Source organism: Haemaphysalis longicornis, unplaced genomic scaffold (genome assembly GCF_048455015.1).
Source record: "Haemaphysalis longicornis isolate Haplotype H1 unplaced genomic scaffold, Haemaphysalis longicornis Haplotype H1 scaffold_1, whole genome shotgun sequence".
Classification (NCBI taxonomy): domain Eukaryota; kingdom Metazoa; phylum Arthropoda; class Arachnida; order Ixodida; family Ixodidae; genus Haemaphysalis; species Haemaphysalis longicornis.
In genome coordinates this window covers 73,763,212-73,769,211 of record NW_027526203.1, presented here as the reverse complement: position 1 = coordinate 73,769,211, position 6,000 = coordinate 73,763,212, and positions in this window count along the sequence as shown.

The following is a 6,000-nucleotide window of genomic DNA, read 5'->3' as shown; positions in this document are numbered from 1 at the left end:
ATCAGTGGACCTGGAAACTGGGGGGGGGGGGGGGGGTGTGGATGCTACAAGTCCTTCTTATAAGGCTTGCATCTTCCCAGGGGTGTGGATATTGCCTGCAGCTTCCTAGGGGGGAGCATGTAGAAGATGAAGTAGTAGAGAAAGAAGCGGTAGCAGTACAGAACGGCGGCCTACAGTCTCTGTCTTCTCTTCGCCCGTCCCTTTCTTTACATCGAAAGTGCTGCACGCGCACTTGAAATCTGTACGGATGGAGCTCAAAACTGTCAGCAATGAGGTCGAGCCCCTCATTTCCGAGTAAGACCTGGAGGAAGAATATACCCACATACTGGAGTACAATGACCACATCATGCAGTGTTTGGCACGGCTTCAGTAGTGGATGAATGGTAACCCAACGCAGCACTCTCCAGATGAAACAGCAGCAATTCAAGCAGTTGAACAAATGAACGGTCACGTACCTCAAACGATAACGTCCAAACAGGGGAATGAAAAATTACCAAGAATTGAGCTACACAAGTTCAGCAGACCAAGGTATTAGCGCCAGCTCTTCATGGAGTTGCCCAGTGCATGCAAACAGTTGTGTGGCAAATGTGTGTGATCTAAAGAAATATGGCTGAAGTGCTGATGAAGTTTTAGACACTGGAATCAATTGGGGCGAATGACACTGAGAGCATTCCGTCGTCAAATTTTTGGAGGAGACCATAAAACGGATGTTACAAGGTGGCAATTTCTTGGAAGCCAATAATGTCGCTACACCACGTTAAGCAGATTGATTGAAGCACCTACATCACTTGACAAAGCACCTTCAAAACTCCCTAGACCTGTGTCAGGACTACTGACGCAGTGATCAGAAACTACGACCAGCTGAAGATAGAACATATCGACAGTAGGAGTGAAGCCGACGCAGTTTACTATACGCCACAGCAGGCTGCTGCACGAGAGTTCCGCAAACTTCAGGTGGTTTTCGACACCTCATCACACAGTAACTCAGCAAAATTATTCTACAACTTGGAAAGTGAACTGAAGTTCACCCCAGATTTAGTCTACTGCTGAACGTTTGAAGGCGCTAAGTGGTGTCAGTCGCAAAAATCTAACACACACACTTGTAAAGGTTGGCGTAAGACTGGTGGACAGAGACACACTGCGTTTTCTGTGGTTTCAAGCAACACCAAAACAGGGTGAACCACTACCACCAACTGCGACTTGCTACATGACCCGCGTCCCTTTCGGAATGACATGTAACCCATTTCTACTTTTCGCAGCACTTCAACACCACTTAAAGAAATACAAAGAGCAGTACGATTCATACAAAGATGAATTGTCCATGGGAACTGAAAGTGATAATGCTGCAGTGAAGCTTTACAACAACGCAACGAAAATGTTTCAAGCAGCAAAAATGAAACTGCACAAATGGTTGTCCAGAAGCAAAATGCTACGCCATCGATTTCAGCACGACTACTGGGCCACCATGTGTCTCGGTTATTTTTCGGGAGTGCTGAAGGTTCTGAGACTTTAAAGGGACCCTGCAACACTTACCATCGACTACTCAAAATGTATTTTGGGGTAAAGTCTATTGTCCCAGCAATTTCCTCCCGCAGGAATTATGAAAATCCGTTCACTATCACCGAAACAACGCGCGATGAAAAATCGTGCATAAATGTTCCCTCTCAACTCAATCGCGGACAGCGCGACGAAAGCTGCGTGCTCTCCCCCGGAGAGAGAGGGGCGGCGCGCGGCGTTTTGTTCGGCGGCCTTCGATATGTCACAGGCCGGGGAGTTTCGTCCTTTTCGCCGCAACGTGGACGCGTCTATTTCCGGTCTGGTGCCACAAAAAAGGAGGCATGGCGGCCTGCTCACAAGCAAGCGCTCATGCTGGTAGGGCGTTTTTGAAGCAATAAACGTTTGTTGTAGAGTGGGCTTGTTGAAAGTGGAATATTTAGTTCGTCACTCAAGCTCCGCGCGCACTCAAAACAAAAACGCCAAAAGCATGCGGGCAGGCTCAGACATAGAAGAGGTTGATACACAGCGCCGACGACGGCGGATCGTCACAGGAAATGCCAGAATTTAGCCGCGAAGTTTACCAGCGACAGCCAATAGCACAGCCAGGACAGCCATGGCCCGATTGACGTCGGAGAGGCCATGCCAGGGGTTGCATAATGAGGAGAATTGAAGAGAGGGCGGTTCGTTTTTCGGCGTCTTTCACGGCGATTTGCGCGCTTACCGCTTCACGTGCACGTGTAATATTTTGCTCGGGTGTTCGTGGAAGTGTAATCTAAATGTCGCTCAGGTTTACTTGCACTGCCCGAAGAGTGTTGCAGGGTCCCTTTAACAGGGGCCCATGTGCTGCATGCACGGTTTCCCTCATGGCATAGAAGCACCCACAAAATGGTCCATGCTACAAACAACGGTGTAGATATGTGACCCACGAGGGTGAATTTCTCCCTTCGTCGTCCATGCCAAGGTCCTAATGCAAGAGCTATGGCATAAAAACAGTGACTGTGAGGACACACTACCTGATGGCATCACGGCAGTCTGGAAGGGACGGCTAGACGGACTCCATTATCTTCCCGAGGTTCTAGTATCCCAGTCCTACAGGTCACAAACAAATTGAAGGAGGACAGACTGCCTTCACATTTTCCCCGATGACAGTCCGGTGTCATATGGAGCGGCTGCCTGCCCCCCTCTGAAGGGTGAAAACAGTACAAGCTGAAGGGTGGCGCCACACAAGGAAATTACTCTGGCATGACTTGAACTGATGGCATGCCTGCTGTTCGATTGTGTGGCTGTATTTTGGAAACCCTCAACCAATAGCCTTCAAACGTCGACACCAATAGCCTTCAAACACCTACCCATAGATGGCTTCATGAAAATGTTGACCGCTAGAATCAGTTCGTGCGCAACTGAGTCAGTGAAATTCAACAAGTCACAGACAAGCATGTATGTAGACATTATTCCGGAAAAGAAAACACAGCACGCGAGATCCGAGCAACGCAGCTAGCCAATAAAATATTGTAGTGAAGCAGAGCACTGAGGGTTTGTCCTGCATACATGAATTGGGCTCGAGTGGTTCTGAAAGCAATATATGGTGGAATCGAACTCGGGGAAAGGAAGAAAACGAGATCATTGCCAGCGGTAACATCGCCAACTGCATAGTCGGGCGTGAACGATCTGGAACACTACAGGAAAATCTCAAAGCTAATCGGAGTCACAGCTCGGGTTTTTCGGTTCAAACAACAAAGCAGCTAATTGGGACCTCTCATATACAATGAGCTCAATGAAGCTGCACAATGCTGGACACGTTGTAAGCAAAATGAGGGATTCTCAAGAGAAGTCACGTGTGTTCCCAACTGAACACAAATTACCCCCAACTCAGCTTGAAGAATGTTCACTGATGATTGAGGGTACTGGCATTATAAGAGTTCAGGGAAGGCCACAACGTAGCCAACTTTGGTGTGGCTCAAAGCAAACAAGAATAACAAAAGCGTAAATGGGCATTTGAAAAGGTTTATGATAGAAACCATTTTGTGAACATGGTGCGGAAACACTACTTACAGGCATATGTCATGACTGCATGATTACATTAACAAAAACCATGTGCTTCATTAGTAAAGAAACTTTTTCGAATAATGGTGCTGGTAGCTTACAGCTGCAAGTGAAATGACCACGAAAACAAGTCCCAAACGGAAACAGCATCTCGCATGAAGCACACGTCACGTAACCAGGCAGTGCCGAACGCGGAAAAAAAAAGCACAGCCTGGACACACATTGCAGTTGCTGCACAAACCACACTTGCCACCACATCACGCGGCCACTAGAATAGGCGAACTAGCGGAGCACTAACGACGCTGGTTTGGGAACGCTGCAGTCCACGAGCGGCACCAAAGCACTGGGACCACCCTCACATTTCAAAACGCAGAAACACCGCCACACATCGCTACCAACTGCGCAGATATGCACAGGGAAAGTTACTTAAAAGGTGCACTCCTCGGATGCGATGTGTTTCTTGCAGTATCGGAGTTAGCGGCGCCGTAGCTTCACAGACACACATTCAACTCCCGGAGAACTGCGACGTACCACACACGGCTGATTGCGAGAGCCGAACTTGGACACATCAAACGTAAATGACAGCACGGCGTACACACTGGATATGAAAACTTGACCTCTACACAAGCGCTGACCGCCACTGCGCGTTGCTTTCACTCACAGTGACCGTATGTCGAACGTTGTCGATGATCCAAGCGCGGAGACAGATCTTGACAGCTCGGAGCGCGCGAGAGCCGGGCCACGATGGATTGGACTTATAGGTCGTCTAGCGCTAGCGATGAGCACGACGAGCGTATCTCTACACAGTTGATAAAGAACGAAAACACGGCGAACCACTCTGCAGACGCTGGTACTGGGGCATTTCCTGCCTCGGCTCCACACAAAGCACGAACATTTGAAAAGACGAACGATAAACGCGTATCGCAGTACCGACTCAGGACCGGGGTGGTCTGTCGTGACTTCTGCAAGTCGTTGTCGTTTTTGATATCACAATCAAGTTGTGCGACGTACACCGTCCCCGCAGCTCGCCGCCGCCATGTTGCCGAAGGCCGATGGGCGGAGCCAACTCCAGCCGGACGGCCCAGCCGGACGGCTCCAGCCGGACAATTCGCTCGCCGAGCGAATTCGACCTCGGCGTCCAACTTGGCCCGACAGGGCCCCCCCGACAGAGCACGACAGGCCCAGCCGGACCATGTTGTGCTCTGTCGGACTCAAAAGAAAACGGGCTTCCCTGCCTCCCTGCCTCGCCGGCGGGGAGCTGCGGAAAGCGCCTTTATCAGCAGAAGCGTCCCTCTCCGCCGCGTCATCGCATACAAAGCCGGGTCGCTCCCCATCGATGAGGGTAGGGGAGAGGAAAACTTGCGATAATGGGACGACGGAAGCGTTGGGTGACTGAACCCGATTGCATTGCAGACGGGCGTCATAATGTCAATACGCCGATCGTAACAGCATCTCCGGCCGGCGGGAAGCTCCCGACGACATTCGTTTCCAGCCCATGTAGGAGGGAGTCTTCTCCCAGGTAGAGACTTCGGGACGGCACACAAACACCTCAATCAGTCCTCCCAGAGGGTAACCCATTGTTTTAACACGACGAAACGGTCAGAATCACGGCACAGACACTTGCGGGAACACTCTTGGCTTTTCCTGTCGCGAAGGGCTTCATGGCTCTCTCACGTGCACTCGCAGGTTCCGAAAAACAGAAAAAACACAGCTACAAGGCAAGCGGGTGCAAGGACAATTCCCTGAAAGACCACCAGGCTGCTTCTAAATTCAAACAAACATACTGACTAAAACCCATCTAATGTGGCAACACTCAACACGATAATATGAACTGAATAAAAATAAATCTGGTATGCAAAACGCATAAACACAGGAACTCACAATGACATCCACCGCAGAATTCAATATTGGTAATGAAAACATAGTTCAGGAAAAAAATATGAAACCATATTCCTCGAGGCCATCTCTACACTAAGGGCAGCGGCTTAGGCCGTCAGCGTTGCCATTGAGCTTCCCCTTTTTGTAACGGACGTCAAAATTGCGCTGGGATCCCCATTACGCAAGACAACCAAACTGGCACATACAAATGCCTCAATATACAAAAACTCACCATAAACAGCTAGTACTAAACGCAACTACTTCCGGTGTTTATATACAAGTTCGTACACTCCATCAGGGTGAGACGAAAATGAACAGTGACACGCAAATTACGCCCAGCTTACACTGTGTTCGATCACGAACAATAACTATTCTCCAACGAACAACACAAAATTTACGCTTACCTCACGCTGTGTTCGATCTCGAACAATAACTACTTCCATAACGCCTAACAAAAGGTCTAACTTCGTGGTGTTAGAGCATGACGATCGGCACACTGCTAACTAAAAGAAACAGACGCTTAACTACCTCTGTCTTACGAAAACTCGACAAACACTTGAATAATAAAACAGAATGAGCAAA